General features: G+C 34.9%; 1 long non-coding RNA gene across 1 annotated transcript; it reads right to left on the bottom strand.

Annotated features, from left to right (window-relative positions):
- Positions 1 to 627: 627 nt before the first annotated feature.
- Positions 628 to 25,320, bottom strand: LOC135312894 (uncharacterized). Its single transcript, XR_010372516.1, has 5 exons — positions 25,015 to 25,320; positions 6,202 to 6,297; positions 4,027 to 4,155; positions 3,010 to 3,055; positions 628 to 2,809 (listed from the first exon to the last, which is right to left on the bottom strand). It is a non-coding gene; the product is annotated as an uncharacterized LOC135312894 (long non-coding RNA).
- Between the last annotated feature and the right edge of the window lie 540 nt (positions 25,321 to 25,860).

Here is a 25,860-nt window from a genome sequence, read left to right on the forward strand (position 1 = left end):
TTAACCGTGTATAACACAGTGGCAAGATGAGGATTCTTAAATAGTGACTGAACTCTGAAGAAAGGAAAGTGTACTAATCCAGACTGTGTTTCATAATTGATTGAAAGCCAGGAGGTCAGAGATAAAACAGAGCCACTTCCACTGCAGTTGACAGTTCCAGTGACTAGATACTGACAATTGTATTTTTTATTTATTTATTCATTAGGTTTATTAATTACTGAGTCTTTCGTAGCACAATATCTTGCAACACCATTCATGTACAAAGCTAAGTGTGTATATGGTCTTGTAAAACAATTGTTAATTTGGTAACTATAACTGAGACTTCTCTGTGGTGAGAGATACATAATTTTACTAAGTCATTTGTGATTTACATTAATGTTTCTTAAAGAACAGCTGTTTAGCATTTTTATTTAATATTGTATATTTCTTTATTAACAAGACACTTGATTATTTGTTTGTAAACTCATAGAAAAAGTGTTCCATTCAAAGTTAAATGAACTGAAGTTTGTTAACCTAAGCATGTTATTACTTTCATTAAAATGGTTAAAATTAGCAAATATGCTAACAAATATGTTTGTGTTTTTATTGCAAAGACGTATTTGACAGAAGACAAAACAAAACCCCAATAAATTTGACACACACATTTATTTATCATGTATTTTTCATGTCATAAAAATGAAAAAATAAATCCTTATGGTACCTCAATATGCACAGCATATGTACCATGCAGAAATTCTTAGTAAGTTATAATTTCACATGATGATATTTTATTTTATCAGAAAACTGTCTAGAAGGATCTACATTTCCAAATGATAAAATTTCCTTTGGTTTTGACTTGTTTTAGGTATTTCCTATTCTTTGATACTTAGAATTTATGTAGTAGCATTTAGACGCTTGTTTATGTTAGGCTGCTGTTCAAGATAGGAGACACAGATATTAGATGTTTCAGTGCTAGTTTAGTGATTCATCTGATCACTAAACTAGCATTTCTATGTTGAGGGAGTTGGGGTTGTTTAGCCTGAAGAAGTGGAGGCTGAGGGGAGACCTTATCGCGCTCTACAACCACCTGAAAGAAGGTTGTAGCGAGGTGGGTTTTGGTCTCTTTTCCCAAGTTACTAGCGATAGGATGAGAGGAAAAGGCTTCGTTCTGCATCAGGGGAGGTTTAGATTGGGTATTAGGAAAAATTTCTTCAGTGAAAGAGTGGTCAGGCATTGGAACAGGCTGCCCAGAGAGGTGGTGGAGTCACCATCCCTGGAGGTATTTAAAAGACGGGTAGACGTGGCACTTCAGGGCATGGTTTAGGAGGCATGGTAGTGTTGGTCTGACGGTTGGACTTGATGATCCTAGAGGTCTTTTATAACCGTAATGATTTGATGATTCCATGATTCTATGAAATATTTTGATGTCTTTTTCATTTTCCTTCTCTTCTAAAATTTCAAGTTCTATGTAGTTGTCTTTCTTGCACTGATACCTTATTTTAACATGTTACAACATAGCAACCTGTCTTTTCTTGCTGAAGGCAGTCATTAACATCTTACCTGCACAATATAATCTGACTCTTCATGTATGCAATTAGTTACTCTTCAGTTTTGTAATTCATTCCAAAACCATGTACAAGTCTTAAAGTCTCAGAAAATTTTATTCCAAGTTGCAATAGAGGTTCAGGCTTAGTTAATATCCTTCTAATCCTCCTAACATTTTATATAATATGCTTCTCACTATTTATATGCAATCTTTTTTTCCAGATAGTTAGTTAAAAAAAAAAATAATTCACATGTATGCAAGGCTTTAAACCTCTACCCTTTCTCAAGGTTTCTCAGCTTTTCCTGATGCATTGACAGATGGAGTGTGTGGTTTTATGCAAAGTTGTTCCCAACCAGTTGACTATAATAGCAACTATAATAGCGTTGCTTAAGAAGAACTTAAAAGGAGTTGTCCAGAACTGTATTGCATTTATTTTCAAAAAAGCTTTTTTTCTAACATCACAATTGCAGTGAAGAACAAAATGGTGCCTAAACTTGATTATGAAAATTGAAGAAGAAATCTGTTAATTTTTCTGTTAATAAATTAGTATTCCCTGTTTTATGAAGACAGAACATTTTGTTCACATACTTTAAAACAGGAAGGTCTCCTCATCTGGCATCCTATAGAAACCTAAGCAAAAGTTTCCTTATCACATTTTAGAACATTTTGGTTTTTTCACACATTCTCTTCATATAAGCTTTGGTTGGTGTCCACATATGAATAATGAACATTGAGTGAGGATCCGGATGATTGCTGACCAGGAAGTGTTTGGATTTTTATTTGAACTTGGACCTTCAGGTGGTGGTATTGCCACTTAAATAGCCCACAGTGGAGTCTTAACTCTTTGGAATATGTTCTGAAAATGTTCAGAATTTTAACTTCTGTTTTTATGTTAGTCAGTTCTGCTTTGTTCAACACTATACCCAGGGGATAGTCTGAGAATTACCTGAAAGAAGTTGCAGTATTATGTTTTGTTCTTCTTCTTTTAAAAGCTACTCCAGATTCTTCTAATAATTCAGAGTACATGAAATAAGAATTATATGCATCTGTTAAATCTTGTTGTAAATGGCCTTAAGCGCGTGCAAAGCTTTAAAGCTTTTGATTATTATATTGATATGCAAATATCTATCAGTGTAGAGAGTATGAACTGGATATTATTAATTATTATTTTAAAAATAACCTATGTAGCAAGAATTTCTTCCATTCCCTGCTCTTTCTAAGACACTAAAGGAAATGTCCTTTAGGCACATTATCTCTTCATGAAGAACTTCACACAGAGAGGTCCTAGAAAAGAAAGAGAGCTGCATCTAACATTACATAAATATCCAGAATGACATGTAAGCTCTCTGAAGTCTTCTGTCAAAAACTTTAGGAGTATTCATGGCTAATTAAGGTTTGAGAAGAGATTCCTGTCTTTAATACACTTGTGTTCATGTGTCTGTGCACATGCAAAAGTAAATGCTTAACTTGATCATAAAACTTACCTGTGTCATGTTGTTCACATAGAATGTAGTAGGTACCCAGAATGATCTAAGTCAGAATTAAGAAAATAAAAATGAGGTTTCAGAACAGAAAATGAACATACATACACATAAGCAATTTTCTTTGAATAATTAAGTTATCAGGTAGGGTAAAGAAGTTACACTGAAATAAACTGTAAAGCACAAAGAATAAGAATGAATTATAATTTGTTTTAGGATCCAGTCAATCACACAGAAATATGTGCATGGAAATAGTTAAATAATTCTTTTCCTAAGTCTGAAGAAAATCTGCATTTGTAGGTGATTAATATTTGACACATATACAATTTCAATATATATCAGTTGAACTCATATGGGCATGAATCACTTGTGTAGATTACATTTAAATCAGTGTTCTGATTTAACAGAAATCCTCTTATTTGTGCACATAACTCCACCATTCTTCTTGGAGAAGATATCTGATGAATGATCTTCACTGAATTGCTTTATAGAGTTTTCAGAACTTTGAACTGCTGTATCGCCTTTCAACTATATTGTAATAATATGATTGTGTCTTTTTTAAATTCAGTTTTATATTGTTTATTACATATCAATAGCTCTACAAATACATTTTATATTTTCATATTCTTAACAGATGAAAAATTAGTTCATTTATTTATTGCTTTAAAAAAATTGTCAATCCATCAGTCTATAAATAAAAGTGTGCTGAACATAATCTTTTATGTTTTTCTCATGTTTTAACATAAATGACAAGCAATGCATAAAAGATTTCTTGGCTGTCAACCCACACTTGAAAAACTCAGGAATCATGTTGAGATAAAGCATAGAGACCAACACAGTACTAAAAAGCAGTACAAATTTAAAACATGGTCTTCAATTAAATTGTTAATTTAAAATTGTTCCTTCTCATCTTTCTGCTTTTTTTTTTTCCCTTTTGTTTGAATTGACTACAGGTTCAGTTCTTTAATATTGATTTCACTTCCAAATTCAAAGGCATGGTTAAAAGGATTCAAGAAACACCTGATCCTCTGCCATGGTCTAATTTCGAAGAGCTTCAGGAAGAGCTGCTGCAGCATTTCTGTGTTGCAATGCTGCAAGCACACTGAATAAAGGAAGCTTGTACGCTTGATTTGAAAGGTGGCACATAAGCTGTAAAACAGTGTGAGAGAAAACATAAGCAGTGAGATGAGAGCTAATGCATGTGGAGTCTGTAAAAAAGGTAAAGTTTTAAGCAGAAATGCATATTGCAAACTTCCAGTGGTGCATATATATGTGTGTGTGTGTGTTTACAAACTAGAGAAATTAATTACTCTTGGGAGCGAGGAAGACAACTAGTAGATTAAGGTGAGGTGGTAGGAAAAGGCTTAGCACTTAAGAGTTGATAAATAAAGAATTAAAAATTGCTATAGAGTTATGCACTAGTAGAAGTGTTTTAAATAGATGTATAATTTAAAGATTTCCAAAATTGTTCATCCACAATAGAAACTACTGAAAGACAAAAATGTAATTTCTCTTACTGTTCAAGCTGTGTTGGATAAAAGCATAATTAATGTGAGATAGAGTGTCCTAAAAGGAATGTCTCAGCAGAGTTCCAAACTGGAATCTAAGTAAATGCTAATTCTAGAATCATACAGCCAGTGGTCACCAAATCCTTATTTGGTCAACAGCTTCAAATTTATACATTCCACTAATGGCTAGCTTTAAGTTATATCTCTACTAGTTTTCAAACTTAGAGCTTTTTATAAAGTATGGCTGACACCATGAATGAGTCACAATGGTCTTCCAATTTTTATAAATATATATGTATATTTATATTTACATTACATAAATATTTATATTTAAAATTTGTATTTTGGTAAATATTTTTAACAAGCTTTATACCAATTCCACCTGTTTTCTGTTCTTTGTTTCTCATACATGATAGTTTCTTATCTGAATGACTAAAACTTCTGAGCAACAAAACTTTTACAGGAAATGACAAATCACTTATAGCGTACATTTTTATACTTTGATGCTAAAATTTCTTATACTCCTGTATTCACAAAATAGCACTCAGTATCTAATTACTAAAACAATGCATTTTAATAAGTCTCAGAAGTATGCACTGAGTAACATTCATACTTGCACTGCCTGACAACTAAGTCATCCATGTTCCCAGTGCAGATAATGAAGAAGACTAAATTTTTAGTAGCCCTGGACTAACATTTGTATTATACAATGGCAATCTAACATGATGGCCTGTTAAACAATATTAGGACATTTCATGGTCCTTACTACACGGCTTCTTAAGACTTGTATATATGTATTTATTTTAATCATTGCATCGTTGCCATTTTATTAATCAATGTATTCCTAGTCAGTAATTCATGTCCTACATATTCATCTGGTTATTAAAAACACCTGCAATTCTGAGTAGACTGAAATGTCTCCCTTCAGTACCATCACCTAACTAAAATTTTCCCCAAAGATATCATTACATTTTCCTTACAGTAAAGTTTATGTCAGTGTCATGACTACAGATTACAGTTTGAGAATTGCTTGTTCCTTATAGAAAGGCTGACTACATCACAGAGCATGGGAGACTAAAAATGTTATAAAACTTAATAAACCTCAAAAGAAAAAATATTTTATATCGTAATATTTTATTTTATTGGCTCAGTGATGTTAACTATTACTGTGGAGACATTAAATCTTTTACTCTATAAAGGAAATGACATTGCTAATAGCATTAATTTGATCTTACAGGAGAGCCTCAGAACAAATCTTTAAGCATCATCTTGATAAAAAATAATCCTCAAGATGAGAAGCTGAATATTGACTATATTGTCTAACGAGCGATCAAAAATATTTCATCTCTTTTCACTCACATCTTTGCTTTGTGGACACATTAGCTGGATGTAGGTGTAAAAAAGTAATGAGGTTACTTGTCTTCTACTCTTTATTGCCAGGTAGAGTGTGGCAGAAAAAAGGACAAAAATCATGCAACCAAAGCCACTAACAAGCTGAGAAAGTAATTTTGGAGAAATATAATATTATCTGGAACATGTTACTGTTACATTCCAGAGCACTGATCCACCCTGGGTGTAACCTTTTATTTGATACTGCTTAAGAAGGTGAGAAAAGAAAATCAAAAGAACACATCAAGCCAACAGTAAGTCTATGGGTGCTGAATGAAGTGCAATATTCTTTCCTTACCTCTGAGGACAACAAACTGAAGCAATGAAAAATGGAACCTGGTCACGGTCTGTTGCCAGAACTGTGATGTTCTAAAATCCTGTCCTCTCCAGGACCCTGCATCAGAGAAACAGAGAAATGAATGTGCAAAAACAGAGGATCATACAGTCCTGTTTTCCCCATGAAGCTGCAGTACTGCAAGTTTTGATGAACCCACAACTTTCACCAGTTAGCTCTGGCAATGGTATTTATTCCAGAATCTTTAATAGTGTCTCACTTGAGGATTATGGTTCTCACAAATTGTATGTGCTGAAGTATTTGAGTTCCCAGTTTTTCCCCAATATAAAGTGGCTCCAAGGCTAAATCTGTTATATTTAAAGACCAAGACTGCCAAAAATTCTAGTTATTGGATTTCACTGTGTCTTTGCCAGCAAGTCTAAAAATCCTTTACTATATCAGATATTTTCCTTAACTACCTATTCCTGATGAACAAGTCATCTGTTGACTTTTTTCTAATAAAAGTCTCTTTAAGACTTATATTGTAATGCTCATCTTCCAGCAATAGTTGACGTAAATCTCATTTGAAATCTTAAATGCAGCAGATCACAAGCATCTCTCTAAACTGTTATCGGGAACTTGAGTGGAAGTAACTGAGCTTCTATCAGGCTTTCCACACTACTCATAAGTGCTGTGACCCCACTTCAGTTCATCACCCACAGGTGATGTTCTTGCCATTTTACAGTCTTTTTGGTTGTCTTGAATTTGATATTGAATTGCAGCAGTGCTCATTACATGATCTCTGTGCTAAAAAGATCCCTTACTTTCTGGTGTTCCGCTTTACATTTTTTCATGAGCACTGCAAGTGAGAATTTATGTTGAAAAAACCTGTGACACTGAAGTCTGTCTTCTTCTAAATTATTGATTTTAAACAATGTAACATTTGTATAGATGCATATGAAATATACTTTTTACCCTGAAATGCAAAATTTGCAATCTCATTTAGCTGTCATAAAGGGGAAAAGTTTTATTAGCTTTACTTATCAATACTTCCTTCATCAGCCAGTATCATTTACCAGCCATACTAGAGAGATACCATATCATATAGTTCATAGATAAAAATTTAGAAAAAAAAAACCCAAAAGATAATTTCCAGAAGTATCACTTATCATGACATTTTTCTGCTTGCTTACATTGAAATGTAGTTAACAAGCTAGATTTAAACTACATATACTCAGTGTTATGATAATTACTTACAGTGTAATATTTTTTAATCAAAATACGATGTGTTACTCAAAGACCTTGGGGAAATCAAAATATACATCAACACAGTAGCATTTATCAACCAGACCTGCAACTCTATCAATGTAAATGATTTGAAAAAATCTTCATTCTGCGATGACTTCATCATTATGCTACAGTTTGTAACTGCTTTATAATTTCTGAGAAATTTCTCTTATACCTAAATGTTTCTGTGAAATCCTACTCTCATTTTTCATTCATGATTTCTAATGCTTCAGAATTTTCTCAGATTTCCTAGACTGAGTGAAAATTAAAGCTAGTGGATCAAATAATCTTGCTAATGTATACTATGTTTAAATAATTGAATCAATTTGAAAATATTTAGAGATCATAACTCTTCCCTCAAAATATTCAGATGTTTTACGTATGGTGATGTTGATTGCCTACATGTCATACAGTATGGCTCTATATTCCTTATTTACGCACACATAGCACAAAGGTGTATTTTCAGCATTAAGACACAGCCACCATAATTTACCATCTGCCCTTATGCACTTAACTCTCTATTAGTTCTCAGCCTATTTTTATTCTAATATTCCTCACATCTTACTTTCTTTAGTCATATTGGCACTGTTACTTCACTGACTCCTTTTGTTTCTGTGATAGTGGTTACATTTTTCACTTACAATATACTAACAGATGTATGTGTCTTTTCTGCTCCCCTTACCCACAGATGTAGCATTTAGATTTCTTCTGTTGAAATAGATGCTTTTGCTCATACTTTTTTTCTGGCATCTTGGCTATTTGCATAGTAAGGGTGCATATTATTGGTTCACCAAGGCATGGGTCTTTAATGTCATTTTAGATACTTACGGTATTTGGGGCAGCAATGTGTTGTAGGTGAAATATAGTACCTGTGATATACCTGTGAACTTCTGCAATGGCAGCTGGAAGCCATAAGCACCAGATATATACTCTTAGGCAACTTAATTGGATTCTCAGTAATTAATCTTGAACAACTGCAATTTTCTCAACTTTGTAAATGCAAATTGCAGTTGATAGTCAACGTTTTTGATATTTGGTTAAAGTTTTAGAGAGTATGATCTGTTGTTAGTTCCATATCAATCTGAACAAAGAAAATCTCTTTTGTATAATTTGCCATTTCATTCTTTACTTTGTTTAATTGAGTACATTCTGGTGTATATATAAATGTATTTCACATAAAAAACTTCACTTTCCTGTGGTGTTTTCTTTTTTCCCATGGTTCTCAAACATTCTTGTGGATTCAGCCTTCTCCTCTGATTGATAGACAGGGTCCCAGATAAATTGACTTGCAAGGGCAAAGCAGGTTAAAAGAGATCTGGCTTTTCCCTAGGCTTTTTGAGCTTAGAGTAACTCAGTTGTTACTCTGAAGAGCTAGTGGGAAGCTTTGGAAGAAAGCAGAAATACAGTGTCATGCTTTAGCCCCAGCTGGCAACTAAGCGCCACACAGCCACTCACACTCCCCTGCAGTGGGATGAGGGAGGGAATCAGAAGAATAAAAGTGACAAAAACTCATGGGTTGAGATAAAGACAGTTTAATAGGTAAAGCAAAAGCCACACATGCAAGCAAAGCAAAACAGGGAATTCATGCACTATTTCCCATGGGCAGGCAGGGCTTCAGCCATCCCCAGGAAAGCAGGGCTCCATCATGCGTAATGGTTACTGGGGAAGACAAATGCCATCACTTTGAACGTGCCCCCCTTCCTTCTTCTTCCCCCAGCTTTATGTGCTGAGCATGACATCATTTGGTGTGGAAAATCCCTTTGGTCAGTTGGGGTCAGCTGTCCCAGCTGTGTCCCCTCCTGTCCCAACTTTTTCTGCACCTGGCAGAGCATGTGAAGCTGGAAAAGTCCTTGACTAGTATAAGCACTACTTAGTGACACTTAGCAGCAACTAAAACATCAGTGTGCCACCAGCACTATTCTCATATCAAATCCAAAACACACTATACCAGCTACAGTGAAGAAAATTAAATCTGTACCAGCCAAAACCATGACAGCTTTGTGGTCTTTTCTCTCCTACTTTATTTTATAAAAAGATTTGTTAGTAACCAATTGGTTGAATCTGTGTCTAGCTGTAGTTGTATAACATTGGGATTAGGAGGCTACCTGGACAAGCCACATACCTAGTATGAAGATTAATATCTTCACTCCTGTCTGTATAAGCAATTATATTGCTATGACAGAGGTAATTAGTAGTGATCAATATTTGATCAATATTTCAATGTTACTAATTCAAATTTTGGCTATGATAATGTTAACAGAAAGTACATATTCTTTTACAAAAAACATATTGTTAAAAAGAATAATTTTGTATACATTTTGCAGTTGTCAGATCATCCCTACTTCTAAAAATTTGAGGAAGGACAACATGGAGAAAAAATAGTCAACTCTGGAGAAGAAATAGGCAACTCTAAAGAAGAAAGCTCACTCTGGAAAACTCTGGAGCTGCAATTTTAGCCCTGAAAAACCATATACACTGGTGTACTGATGTAATCCCCAAGAGTAGGTAATTTGTAACAAAATGTTGACAAATAGTTCTAACTGTACTGTTGTTATGTGAAAGTTATAGTATTCATACCAGATCATAATATTTTGCTGACTTTGACATGTTTATCATATTCAGCAGTTCTGTTGTTCACCCTGTAAAACGTCTGGTAGATTGCAATAAGAAATGAAGCTCATACATCAAGATCTAACTGAATATAAGGTTTGATATTACATGAACATAATAACTTGAAGCATACAAAACAGCTTTCATGATATTTGCACCATTTTTTGAAAATCAGAATCTTCCTTAAATGAAACTAAATCAAAACCTGTGTTCTATAATAACTCCAAATGTGGGGAGAAGTAGACATACAAAAGAAAATAAATGCAATTTAATGTGATTCTTGCAAAGAAAAGAATCAGAACAAAATCTGGGTGATTAAGAGGACTCTTTTTCCTTTCTTTAACTTATCATCTTGAAGTGAATTTGGCTCATGGTAAATTTTTACCGACTGAATTACAGCCCTACACACTGACATTGAATATGGAAGCTGGAAGAAATACATGGATAAAGTGCTTACAATAAGTTTCAGCAGAAGTTATCAAATATGCATACAGTAAATAACCCTATGACTATAATTCTGTGTGCTAAATCCTTTGATTAGAGAGAAACTTAGTGTTGCATCTCAAACTACACCTTATCTGAGATTACAGGCAAAATTACCTGCTAACCATTTTGTAGTTTTCACAAACACAGTTTCTGTTAATAAAAGGTGGTAATTTCATTAGTATTACCAAAGATGAACTGAAAAACTGAACAGAAATAACATTACAATTAAAGGCCTTCTGAAAAGAAAGAGAAGGCTAGAAATTAACCTGATGATACTCTCTCCCTGCTCTGGTGTAAGCTTTTCAGAGTTTTAGGGCTGTTTTGCTGTGTTGTGTTCTGCCCTCCACCCCCCCAACCAAAAAATAAAAACAAAAAACTAAAGCAAACAAACAAACAAAAAAACGACAAAAAGAAAAAACAACTCCAAAACAATTTATAAGTCTTCTATTGCTTTCCTGAAGAAACTATTTTACAACCCAATAGATCTCATACAGGGAACTCCCTCTTTTTTGTATTAAACCTGAACATTAAATGTCCTTTTTCTTGATTATATGGTCTTTAGGCTTAATAATTTTCTTCCTCAGTAGGTATACTCCTTTCAAATACAGTAAAATTTTTACTGTTCCCAAGCCCATATTTACCATGTGCTCAAGGGCATATTTATCTGTTTGCAAGGAACAGATTCTCTAATTCCTTGTAATTTGTGTTGTTCTTCTCTGAAATTTTTCTAGCTTATTTAACTTTATGGTTGGCAGGTTCTGGTTTTACACTGCCTATAAATAGGCACATTATGAAGCTGCATGAGATAGCTACATGAGCCTTTTTTAAAACCATGGATAGAGACGAACACATCCAGAGCACAATTTAGTCTACCTGAAAACTGAATTTCCCTTGTAAGTGCCTCTGTCTCTGCATGGATGGGGGTTACCTAAGACCCCTAAATATTTTAAGTTGTTTTCATCTAATGAGAAGGAAGTGAAAAGTTTGTCAATAGCAAGAAGTGGTTATTAAGTAGATTTTAATTATTTAATTTTTTCATTCAATGTTAAAGGAAAGATTGCCATTCTTAACATGTAAATGCTTGCCAGGGAGTAAAAAGTCAGGAATAATTTAAGGACTGAAGGTTAGCATTTCTCTAGGACACTGACAAATAAGTGAATAATACCCACTATTAACTCTAAACTTTGTGAAATTTAACATATGTCCTCTTCAGATACCCATGTCATAATGGGTAAAGGTCATGGTTTAGCCCCAGTCAACAACTAAGCTGTTCGGTCATTTCCCACACCCCAGTGGGATGGGAGAGAGAATCGGAAAAGCAAAAGTAAGAGAACTAGTGGGTTGATATAAGAACAGTTTAATAATTAAAATAATATAATGAATAATAATAATAATAATGATAAATTAAAATAATGAGAGAGAGGTGAAACCCAGGGGAAAAAACCAAGAGACCCAACCACTCTGCCCACTGACCAACTCTGCCAGTCCCTGAGCCATGATCACTGACCCCTCCACCCAACTACCACCACAGTTAATATCCTGGGCATGACATCATATGATATGGAATATCCCTTTGGCCAGTTTGGATCAGCTGTCCTGGCTGTGCCCCCTCCCCTCCCAGCTTCTTGTGTACCCGGCAGAGCATGGGAAGCTGGAAAAGTCCTTGGCTAGTGGGAGCACTACTTGGCAACAACTGAAACATCGGTGTGTTATCAATGTTATTCTCATACTAAATCCAAAACACAGCATTATACCAGCTACAGTGAAGAAAATTAACTCTATCTCAGCCAAAACCATGACTGTAAATCTACATTTACCCAAATCCACACTAAGCTATCTACAAAGTGGCTCCAAATGTAGATGAATAAATCTGAAATCAAATGTATCTACAATAGTTGGCTTCTATTATGATAGAAGCCAAGAAATAGTTTGTTCAGACTTGTAAAACTTGTCTAAGACAGAAGATATTATCAAATCACTGCAGCATATTTTGAAACTACTACTGGAACTTCCTGTGTCAGTTTTTTCCAATTGGTCTATACAGTTATCTCTGAAGCACGATATTAAAGACAGTTTAATGCATAAAGTCCAGAAAAGCAAGAAATCCACTATTAAAAGCTTCATGTCTTTTGTAGTAGATGTGCTGTTTCAATTTAAGAATAAAAACAGCTGTTTCAAAATGTTACCTTGTCTTTTGTGTACGATAGGGCACATTCTGCTCTTTGCCAATAAGAAATATGATACACAGCATATTAAAATCTGCCACATAGCTGTCATGGAGCAAAATTTGGCCAAGTTTTTTTTTTTTTAAACAGCATAACAACATGACATGTGATGATAATCTATTGGAAAACTTATGATGCAATGGAAACCCATTCCACCCTTTTTACACAAGAGAGTGTTGTCATGCTTTTGGTTATGATGAACAAAATGAATATTCTTGTGCTCACAGCAGAACACAAACTGATTTTAAACATTAGATCCTAAAAAACATAAAATGAAATATACAGTTTATAAACTTAAAGGCCAGATATGCAACTAAACAGTGCATTAAGTAAATGTTTTTGTTCTTTATTTAATAATAAAGTTTAAAAAAGGATCTCTCAGAAGTCAATTACCCTGTTATCTTACATCCTGTGTTTCACCTTCATAAAGCACTGGTTTAAAAGAGGGAAATAATCCTTAACCCTATGACTTCATTGTACAAAGTAGGATCTTATTTTCTCACCATTTTTTAACCATAGTTATTGAATTACTATGTTTTATAAAGTTATATCCTGACATTTCTCAGGGTAATCACTACTGGGTTACATTAAAAAAAACATTAAGCTACAACATAAGTATAGAATATTTATTGAATGATTTTGTTAAAAATATGAATTTCCAGATTGAGTATCCCTGTCTATAACTGTGGAAAAGTTGAAGAAGATAGAACTGTTGAAAAATCTGTCATCAAAACAACCAAGTTTTCTTTTTAATAGAATAATAGAAAGTTAAGCAGAAAAAACAGAGAAGTGAGTAAATAATTTTTTTTCTTGAAACCAGAAAGAGCTGTATCTAATCAGTTCATGATTGTTTTTTGTCCAGCATCCTTTTGAAAGATTCTGGGGTTGGGGATTCCACCACATTCACAGGTGATCCACTTGATCCACTGCAGACCTCCCCACTGCCTTTATAGTATTTAAAATGTGTTTATGATTAGGTCTCCTTCCAATTAGCTCAGCCGATTTCCCCTGGAATTTGTCACTGGACACAGAGACAGCTTCTGCCTTACTTTAACTTCGCTGAAAACTGGGAGCATATGTCCCTTAAGACACTTTTCTTCTTGGTTTAAATAACTCCATTTCTTTTAACCTTTCCTCACAGGTTAGATTTTCTGTTTTTCTGGTGATATTTGCCATTGTGCTCTGAAACAGCTCCTGTTGTCCTACATTTTCCTTTACCTAAGGTCTATTACAAATAATGACATTCCTATTTAAACTCATTCATATGATGATGGTTTTCCTCACAGTAGCATGCAATGAGATGCTGAGTTTTTAAATTGTAACTGTAAAGACACTTGTACTGCTTTTCTCTGGGATAGAGTTAAATTTCTTCATAGTAGCTAGTATGGAGCTATGTTTTGGATTTGTGCTGAAAATAGTGTTCATAAGACAGGGTTGTTTTACTTCCTGCTGAGCAGTGCTTACACAGGGTCAAGGCCTTTTCTGCATCTCTCCCCACCCCACCATCAAGTGGGCTGCGGGTGCACAAGGAGCTGGGAGGGAACACGGCTGGGGCAGATGACCCCAGGTGGCCAAACTGATATTTCATACTATATGGTATGGACATCATGCTCAGCAATAAAACTGGGAGGGAGGTTGGGCGGGGGGGCAGTGCTCAGGGACTGTCTGGGCATTAGTCTGCTGGTGGTAAGCAATTGTTTTCATTTGCATCACTTGCCTTTCTTGGGGTTTATTTTCTTCTCTCTCTGGCTTTTTTTCCTCACTATTTTTTTTATTATTACTATTATATCTTTTTAATTCTTAAGCTGTTGTTATCTCAACCCATGAGTTTCTTTCTTTTACCCCTGTGATTCTGCCCCCATCCTACTGGGGGAGAAGGGAGTGAGCAAGCAGCTGCGTGGTGCTTAGTTGCCAGCCAGGTTTAAACCACAACACTACATCTCATCCTCATCCCTGGATAAAGAATCTACTTAATGAAATAGTTTTATTCAGATTTCCTTTACTGTTCTAGATTATGTGAAATACTTCTAAATTCTCTCTTCCTCAATGCCTTCAACACCACCAAAATTATATCATCTCATGAAGTGATCGAGATCAAGATACTGATAAAATATTTGAAAATCAGGCAGCTTCAAGCTGAGTTTAGCCAAATGGCATCCAAAAACTGAACCAATCCCTCCTAGATAGATAGAAAGATAGAAAGATAGAGAGAAAGGTAGATAGATAGAAAGGTAGGTAGATAGATAGATAGATAGATAGATAGATAGATAGATAGATAGATAGATAGATAGATAGATAGATAGACAGATAGATAGATAGAAAGAAAGAAGAAGGAATAAAACAGGTTTTCTCATGAAGGCAGACTAAACATAAGCCAATACTCACCAAAAAACACCCCAACAAACCAACTAAAAAGGAAGAAGAAAAACTGCCAGATATTATGGACCAAAAAAGTCTGCTGCAAAGTGGAAAACCCGCTCTCTTACAAGACTACGAGTAAAATTTGGTGGTGTGCAATCAGATGTCCACATTTATTTTTTGTGAGGTGGAGATACTGTCTTTTTATACTATACAGTTTAAAAGTAGATTAGAATTCCCTGGTTTCTGCCTTGCTTAAAAAGTCAAAGATTAATCTATGTCAGTCTTTTTTTTTTTTTTTTCTCACTTTTTCATCTCTTTTCTGCCTTTCACACAATTGTGTGTTCTGGCATGGTTTACAGCTGAATCTCACTCACTGCATCCTAGAGTGTAAATGAATACATCATAAAAAGCATAATTTATTGCAGACCATATTGAGTTTGTTTAGGGTGCAATTCATCCCTGTGTAAAGGGCAATACAGCCAAAGTCACGCAAACAACTTGACAGCTTTCCTCCCTTCCTCCCTGAAAAAAAAAAAGAGACTGGTTTAAATCATGGAAACAAAAATGAGCCCTTTAACTTCTGAGACTTCAGGAGGCAACTGCCTTTTTCTTTCAGGTTCATCTCCAAGTCTGTGTTTCTGTAAACATAGAAAAGTGGGCTTCTAACTGTTCAGAAGGGACACGTGCTGTTCCAACTGTCCTTTTCTATCCCTATCCCTAAATTTTTACAACACTTTATGCCTTTCATATTTTTAATTGGTCTGAGAATTTAATCTCTGCTTTCCCTCAGTTTCTGTACACTCAGTATATTTTCTTGTTTTTCACATACCACTCCATCTTCTGCATCCCTTCAATATCCCTGATCCATCTTTTATTTTTGTATTATCTGAACCCTTCTATTTCCTTAAAATTTGTCTAATATAGAGTATGACAGAATGTAACCGTCTCTCCTGCCTGCCTCACTAAAAAAAAAACAAAAAAAAAAAACACAAAAAATCAAAGCACAAACCTGGAAGGAGGCAGTCCTTCCAAAGACAGGTATATCTTTCAAATGCAAATCAAGCCATCTTGACAGAGATTAGCTATGGTTCTATGGCATGCAACAGTGTCAATACTGATTTCAAGAAAACTGAATCTTAGGATCTTAATGGAAATTGAGATTTTAGGGAAAAATTAGCTCATGAGCCTAGCAGTTTTGTAAAAGCTGTCTTAACATTAAAATCGCCATCCTTGGTAACTCTCAAATTATGGGTTCTTTTCCTGGTTTTAATAATATTTTTTTGGGGGAGGGGGGAGGGGGAGGAGAGGCATTTACTTTGTAAAGCTTTGCTTCATATCCATGCAAACTAAAAACTACTAAAATGAAAAGTGGGATACCCAAAGTTAGTGTTATTCCAGAAATCTCAGGCTATAAGGAAATTCCTGCAAGCTTTGTAAAATTCATAAACAAACCTTTCAGTGTACACACACTGTGCTCTTCATTTGAATTGTTTCATTGACACAGGAAAGAAATGCAGTCTTTGAAATCACTCATGATCATTTAATAGTTATTATTTAACAGGTTAATAATACTTTATATGAACTTTAAAGTGCACTTTCAGAAATACCTGTATTAGTTGTTTGTGTCCCCTTCCCTAAAATATAGTATTATTTTATAGGAGAATCAGACAGGACAAGACTCAAATGCACCAACAGTAAGAAGTTTTCACTTTACCCTACAAAACATAGGAAAGAAAGTACTGTGGTCTACGGATTTTGTAAACAAAACACTTCTGTGATATCTCATATGACCAGAGGTTAAATTTGTGTTTGAACAAGATGAGCTATCATTACCAGAGGAATTGCAGTGGCATCAAAACCTAAAGCTTAAATCAATGATACTGCAAGATCATAAAATTATAGTCTTTCTAAAAGAATACACTAACAATACAAAGTTTAAAATATAAATATATAGCACTTTATTTTAAAAAAAATTAAAAAAACAAAAAAAAAAAAACAAAACAAAACAAAAAAAACCCCAAACAAACAAAAAAAACAGACCACAGGAAAAAAATAGTTAAATTGCTTGTCCTAGACTGAGTACCAAAGCAGTTCCAAAGTGACCCTCTTTTGCCTTCCTTGGAGGAAGTGTTCAAACCCATCATCTTTTACAATGTATGTAATCAACAGTAATACAACAAGACTGAATAGAGAAAAAAGGATGAAAGTCAGAATTTAAGCAATGTTTATTGCTCTCTCTCTCTTTTGTTTGAATTGCCTTTCAACTGATGGAAACTCGTCTCAGATTTTTTTATATTCTGGACATTACTTCTCCTTTATGCCACTCACTAATGATGCCCTTTCCCTTCAATCTTTTCCTGGCTTTATATATATATTTAAGTGTTTTTGTTCTTTGTTAGAATATGAACTTCAACTTTACGAAGGCATTTATACATCTCATAAATTGACAAATTCAGATGAGAGATGATTAAAAGTTGGGAGGAAACCTGAATTATGTATGTTTAGTATTATGAGCTAAATAATCTTCAGGAAAGAATGCCACATTGAGTGTCAGAGAGGCTGAACGGAAGGACAACATATATTCTTAGTTTAATAGTTGGGGCTACCTACAGTTTGTTTATTTTTAAATCACATTTTTAAACACATTCAAAACTATACTAAAGGTAGAGATCCCTCAGAATAGTTCATACCAGATAGATATCTATTATCTCCAAAATCTAAAATCTAAAGGCAGTTTTCTGTTTATGTGAACACCAAGTACAGAAATGTGCATGGATGATTCAGACCTCTGGTCTAGCATCAGATGTGGTATAAACTCATGTTTCTGATGTAAACCCAAAACGTATATTAGAACCTTTCAGTGCATTTTCTCATATTTTTGGACAAAGATTGTAACTAGTTAATAAAAAGAGGTTGAGTTATACTTTCCACAGTTAACATAAGCAAATGAAAACTGTTGAGGGGAAAGTTTGGGAACCCATTAAATGGAATCTCAAAATGCTTTTGTTCTTTCATCTCTAGTATTTTTTTAATTACATAGGAACACAGCAAGGCATTTTTCGTTTTGTATCCTGTACATAGATCTATACCACTACTTTAAAAAATGTGTAGTGAGCAATAAACATGCTCCCATTTTCCTGAGGATAATTACACAGTCTGTTCTACAAGGCACAGGATAAATTTTTTGGGCATGGATGGTATGGAAATGTCAGCAAAGGTCTGTTTCTGCATGCATTCATAGGAGGAACTGCAGAGTAATGTATTCTTAAACAGAATAAAAGTTTGGCTGTACTTGAGAATGATGGATAGAGAACTTTTTATGAAAGATCAGTTGTGAGTGAGCAAGATGGAGGCTTCAGTTCTCATAAATGCTGCTACTTGGGTGAGAAAAATTGTATTTGTTGGTTATGATAAAGTAGCTGGCAGCCTTACAAACACAACACAGTTCAGAAGTGAAATATATCAAACATGATAACCTTAAGTTACATTTGTACATGAGATGAGACAAGATCCCTATTGTAACTATGATTCTTATATAAAAACATGCATCTCTCTTAGGGAAGCTGATTATTTCTGAATACTGAAGAGATGAAGAAAGAGACATCCATTGACATTCCTTTAAGCATCTGTAATCCATTTTTTACTTGTTTGCTTCCTTGCACTTACTCTCTGTATGTGTTTGTTAGGGTTTTGTTCTTTGGTATTTTTAAATTCTCCAGACTTGAATGCTTAGAAAACCTAAGAGAACAAAATCACCCATGGCTACTGACATAAAGGGCTTAATTCTCACTTAGACTTTTATGTAAATGAGTAAGTGAGAATTAGAGTAAAGCCTTCTGAAGTCAGTTAATTTTCAGATTTGTGAGAAGATCATAGATAAGACAGTAACCTAGCTCACTCTTTTGTTTTGAAGAGGGCTTATGTCTCCCTTGTGAGGATTTTTTTTTTTTTTTTAGCCTTAACCTCTGGCAATCAAAAAGTGTTAAGTCCTCCAAAGTGTTAAGTCCTCCAAAAAAGTGTTAAGGCCTCCAATCTCCTTTGGCTGGGCCAGGCTGAGTGACTATCCAGATTTGTAAATAAGAGGGTGGCGTTTACAGCAAATGTGATGATATCTTAAAGAAGTGGTTCAGCAAATTGAAAGGAGGCCAGTGAAGAAACACCACCACAAATTTACAAAGCAGAGAGGAAAGTGGAAGGTTTTACAGCTTTACATGGGGAAGGAGGAGCATGATAGATATTTTTTAACAAGATTCTGCTCCTTTATAGGCAGAAAATTTAGGTATCTAGAACTGAGAGAAATAGAAGATAATGAGGAAATGAACACCTGAACATTTGCCTGCTAGGGGAAAACTTCAGCGTTTTACTGATTTATTACTTTATACTGGCTTTATTGTTTATCCTGATTTCATTTTGAGGCATTGCTGAACAGATCTGTATTATTGGTTGAATGTATCTTCATATTCTTTGCAAGCTGTCAATAAATGTATTAATATTTATTAATAACTGTTAATAAATATTAATTTAAAAAGGGAGATTTGACTATACACACTTTTTCCACTTTTAAGGTATGGAAGATGTTGATAAATAGTGTGAGCCCATAGGATCATGCTGTAGCATGAAGAATTGGGCTCCTAGAAGTACTATGTTGCACTTCCTTTAATGAATTGGTGAGATGTTACATAGGTCCAGGAAGAGAAAATGTTATTAATGAATTAGCATACATTATCACACAGAAAGAATCTCCATAACTCTGCTCTTATTATGGCGTCCTAAGCCAAGAACAAACTCAAGGAAGACAGAAATGACTGTTCTCTGCCAGTTACCTCGAATAATGTATAAAAGCCTTGAGTTTCAACAAGTATAGCTGAAGGTTAGAGGTTTCAAAAGTCTGAACTTCTAACATCTTAATAAAAATCAATAATTAGAGAATAAATTCTCTCTCCTGGTGAAAGAAGGCTGTAAAGTGGACTTGAAAGTTATATTTTTCTGTTTGATCTGCTGGCTGTCCAGCCACACACACAGAGTTTGGAGACTGGTAGAGTACGCACTAACTCTCGTTCTGCCAGTACTCAGAGCACATTACAGACAGTTGGGTTTCGGGGTGAAATTTTATTTGGTGCAAACTAGACAACGATCAGAGAAAAGAAAGAAATAAGAAGGAACAGAGCTTGGTTTATTTCAGAGGAAGGTCTAGAAAATAAGTTCACACTACAATTTATTTATCTGAAATTTTCATAATCTTCTGGAATATATTTTCTGGAAGTACCAGGTCAAGTGATCCAGGGGGCTTAAGCAAAAAAAGTAACTGTGTCAAGCCCCACATTCTGGGTGATTATATCATGTTGTAGTGATTTAAAAAAACCCCAGAACATTCCTAATGTGACACTGTTGTCATGAGCTGAGAATGAAGGCTTGCATGTAAGAAACCAGATTCTCATCTTAGTTGCAGTGAAGTGTAACTTTTGTAGAATTATTCTAGATTTATAGTAGCTTAATGAAGATAAGACTTTTGTCTAGTGCAGCCTAGAATTAATCACGTGTTGCTTTTGGTGCTTTAATAGATGTGTTAGCACATCTGGGGCAGAGCTGGGAGGAAAGGAATTCTCATCTTGTTGCCACATTCCAGTTCATCTGCTGCTATGACAATACTTCCCTGAAATGTAGGCAATAACCACTGGGGTCTAGACAGACACTCAGATGTTTTATGGTTTTTTTGGCAGCCTCTGACTGCGAAGTACCAAGGACTCCCTGCTGCAGTAAGCTTTAGCTAGGGAGCACACAGCACTTGCATTTCCATCTCTTATGACGTTATCAGCATCGTATCTGTCATGGGGAAGGGAAAAAATATCCACAATGACCAGGCAGTCTGGAACACTCAGCAGGTGAAATAAGGTCTTAAACTGGGTGTTAAGACAACTCTTTCTTGTCATGGTCTATGTCTCTTTCACTCCCACCTTCTCCACTCCCAAGTCTTTTTTGAAACATAGTCTTTTGATTTAGATTTTCAGGCAGCTTTGATGAAAACGATACTATGCTTTTACAGACATTCTATTAGTACAGGTCCAAATTAAATAGACCATGTTTAACACAGCAACTCAGGAATACCATCACACCTATGCACACATCCAATGTAAAGAAAGCAATCAATAATGAGTATTTCATAGAAACTTCAGTAAGTGCAAGGAAAAGACTGTGGGAGTAATGTGATATGGGAGTAATACAGTAAAACAGTGAAGGAAAACAATAAAAATATGTACGGATTAGCTTGCTTACCAGTAACTTCTGACAGGAATACAGTTATGCTAATAGCTAGGATCATGAAAGCACTTCTGTATATGCCTGCACTAGTTTTCTTTTTTTGTGTGTTTGAGCATGAACTATCTGAAGGACAATGATCATAAAATTGGCTTTTATTTTTAGTAGCATTTGTGTTATGCATGTCTTACTGATGCAAATGCACTTTCTACTGATTCAGGTTATCTGATGTAGCCCAATTATTCTGTTTTTGTTTTCTTTTTCTTCTTTTCCTCCATATCTAGCTTCATCTTACACATTTTAATGTTACCAGAAGAATGACAGTAGGCTTTAAGTACCCTTTTTATTTTGTACTTTCTGCTTAATTCCCTCTTTGCATTTTGCCTCCCCAGAATCTTTCACACACTGATGACAGTCTGTCACTCTTTAGTTTCTTTTGAGTAGCTCCTCAAGCTTGAAATTTCGTGCATTAAAATTAAAAGATATTTATTCTATGATTCTATGACATTTTCTCCTATTAAGCAAAGGAGTTTGAAGTATTTTATAAATCTAGCAAATGGATTTAGGTGTCATAGAGTTGTCACCTTTCAATCACCTACATAACTGTAGAAAGGTTAAAAGATTTGGTTATCTTAATAGCTCTGGGGTATCTTTCCAACTGAGATTACAAAATCTAAAGTAAGAATTTGTGCTAGTCATATAGGGGCTATATTAAATTAAGATACATTTAATGTACAAATTTAAACTGAATACTCTTCGAGGCCAGGATTCTGTCTCCGTTTTTAGTTTTGAAGTGCTTTGATAAATGGAAGCCATAAACAAAACTGAGCATACATTCAGGTGCTTTGCTGTTTTGTGGATAAATGTTCATGCGTGGTTTTTGTCATCATAAGCTAGTTTCACAAAGAGATTATATTGCCTTGCCCAGGAATTATGACCTCTCTGCCTCACTTCTGTCTGCTTTTTGTGCCTCTGTATAACTGTCAAAATCCTGATGGTATTCATCCATTCAGTATAGACTATTGTGTCCTATAACACCCTTGAGAAGTGTCTTTAAGAGGATAAGAAAACAACATTTGCCTGGATGCCTTATTATAGTGTCCAAGAGGTTTAGACAATTTCATCACCCTGCAAAAAAATGAAGGAAGAAAACAACAAAAAGGACTATGCTCTGTATAGTAACATTTTATGGGTTGTACTTAACCCATAAAATGCATGTGGTCATATGTCTGGGTGTCATCTCTCTTCCTCCTGTGACTTTTGTCCTTACAGTAAAGTGTTCAGAGATCTGTTGGAAGTCATAATGTAAGATTAGGTATCTATAATACATATTATAATAAAGTTGTTTTAGATATTTACTGGCATTAAGATCTTCTTCACCTTCTTATATATACCCAAACCTATTAGCTCTAGTATCAATGAATATAGAGGTTATGGATACCCCCTGTCAAAAAAAGTCATCAAGGGTATTTGATAGGTACTGGAATCTGATTATTTATGATATTAAATTGCACAAAATACGCCTGGTGCTATCTTGGTCGAGGCAAACAAGTAATTTCCTAAACAATTCCTGAGTACAGTATGAGAGTTATCACAGAGAAGGAAACATTTTTGGAGGATGAAAGCTATAATTTATATAAACAGTCCTTTCTATGCCATTTGAGCTCAGTGCAAGCAACAGCCTGAGCATATTTCGTATATCTGTAGCTACACTCAAGCCTTTTCTGACCCAAAGAATATTCAAATATTTCCAGGAAAAAAGAAGAGCTCCAACATGTGGAACTGGATGGCCTGCTTCAGAGTAGTGCAGGTCTGATGCTTAGGCAGGTGGAAATCAGTAATGCAAATTTCAATACAACTGTGAAAACACTAAGTTTTGTCCTTTAGTTTTCAATGTGTTAACTGATCTGCTTGGAGGAACAAAAGGAAATATGCTGTGTGTTCAGGTACTGACTCCCTGATTTTTTAAAGTAAGGGATAATATGCATCCCTAACTTCAGAAGTTAATTTTTTCAAGATAATAAATACTACTCAGTAGTACATAGCCTCTTAATTTTTTCAGCTGTGAGATCTTGTGGAGACCAAAATTTCAGCCCTCCTAATCACCATATTGCTAGGAGCAAATTCTACTTTGAAGTACACACTGGGCAATGTGCTGCTTAGATGCATTACTTGAATATATTGAGTCCAAGAAGTTGGGAGTTATTTTAAAGAGGGGGAAAAAACATAAACAAAAACCCCCCAGCCCCCCCCCCCCCCCCAAAAAAAAAACCACAAAGAAAACACTAGCCATCTCAGACCATTTCTTTCAAATCTTAACTCCCACTTTTGTATCTAGCTAAGCATAATTATATAAACATTATCATAAAAAGAAGTCTGACAAGGTGAAAGTTCAACTTGACTGTTTTATTCATGTTCCTCCTGATTCTTCACCTCACTGCACCAGTTTTGCTTTGTTTTGACTCCATTGACAAGAGTTCAGTAACACCGGCATGGAACCAGTTTAATGAGGTACATGATAATGCCAACAAGATTCTTAAAAAAGAATCTCTTAAGAAAGTAAGTTAAGCACTTTAATTAGGGGATGCTAGAGTTTAAGTTACCTAGGCAACATCATCCAATACTTCTGAAAGTGTTTTGTGACGGCCTGTTATTTCCTGAACCCCATAGGACCCATGATAACATCAGTGTAATGACTAAGTAGCAACCCAGAACTGAGACTAGTACCTCTTTTTCCTACATCTTTTCAAGGCCACTCCACTGATATTCTTTGAAATACTGTACCATATAGGTAGTTGTTTTGCTTCCTGGAATTCCAAACTGTGGTAGCCCTGACATGTCAGTTATGGTTGCCTTCTCCAATGTAGGACAACATTTCACAAATAAGGACAAGCCTAAACCAATAAATTCTTCTGTAGTCCTGGGTGTGCAAAACATCTTAGACATGCTCACATCTAGCCATACGATAATATGGGCTGTTACTTTTACTAGGTATCCACTCTCCCATTTGCATCAGCCACGCGGGTGCTTACCACTACATATGTTAAGCTTTGGGCTTGTGTAAGATCAAAATGAGAAATCATTGCCAAAAACTAGTGACAAGAGTCTTGTCATGTAACTTTGTAAGAATATCATAGAAAACCGGTAGCTGAGACAGGAATTGGATTTATTTTTAATTTTTATTTTATTTTTGGTGGTATTAACTTAAACCAGCAGATTTAAACTTTTGCTTCTGTAGTTCTTTATCCTCTATGTAACTCTCAATATCTAGAGAAAATGAAGAATTCTTCCCTCCACTAAACTACCACCATTTATGATGCACCTTTACTTCTTTACCCTGAGCCCATGCTGAATAAGTCATGAGTGCTTTGGCTTAAAGAGAGCATAAACAGCATGTGTTGCAATGCTATGTGCAAGGGAGCTCTATCAACTGTTGGCATTTCCCTACTTTCAGCCATTATAGTCTATGTAGATTTTTGTAATTAAAGAAATCAAACATTAATTTTGCTTGCTATAGTGAGCTGAAAGAGGTAGACACAAACTGGCTTGTACAGCACACCTTAACTAGGGATTTTAAAATTTTTTTTAAATGAGTGCTTCTTCCCTTTCTTACCTTTGGAGTTTGGATCTCACATAGATGACCTCACCTATGGACCACAGAAAAGCTCTCTCATACACACTCTCTGGTGACTGTTAAATTTGTATTGGTTTCTTCAAATATATCTTTAATTGGTTTGTATTTTATTCTGAAAAAAAAAAAAAACCAACTCAAAAAACCCCCCCAAAAACCACCAACCAAAACCCCAAGCAAAGAACATGAGATAAAGCTTTTGTGAAATGATTCTGTAAAAATTAGTCATAAACCTATGTTTTGTCTACTTTTTTTGTAATTTTTCTGTGTTTATAACCACCCACAATAAAGACACAGGTTTGAACTGTCATGCCTTTTGTTTTCCCTGCCTTAGCAACCCAAATAAGGAATTTCATATTTGATGGGAGTACAGGTGCTATAAACACCCCATGACTCACAGCTCCCACTAATTGAGGGAAAAACCATATCCTAAAGGATAAAAATGTTCCTTAAAGAGGATACTTATTCTTCAAACTGGTTGAATAACCTGTGAACACTTTGTGCATAAATTGTTCATCTTGCAAATTTATTTTTTAATCATAAATATTCAATAAATTGTCTTGAATAGGCTATTTTGAGTCTCTTGACCATTCACAAACCAGTTGCTTTTACTTACTCAAAATGGATTCTGCTTTGTGTGCTTTACCATGTAAACTGTACCCATGTGTTTTCTGTTTCTTTTTTCAATGAAGAATCTTTATAGAAATACATATCTGTCATGGTCTGTGTATTAAGAAATTATTTACATACTGTGCACATAAATCTCGTCCTATCACAACTGTATAAAAGCACTTTCTCAAGTCTGAATACTAAATAAATAAATTTTAA

The sequence above is a fragment of the Phalacrocorax carbo genome, chromosome 3 (genome assembly GCF_963921805.1).
Source record: "Phalacrocorax carbo chromosome 3, bPhaCar2.1, whole genome shotgun sequence".
Classification (NCBI taxonomy): Eukaryota; Metazoa; Chordata; class Aves; order Suliformes; family Phalacrocoracidae; genus Phalacrocorax; species Phalacrocorax carbo.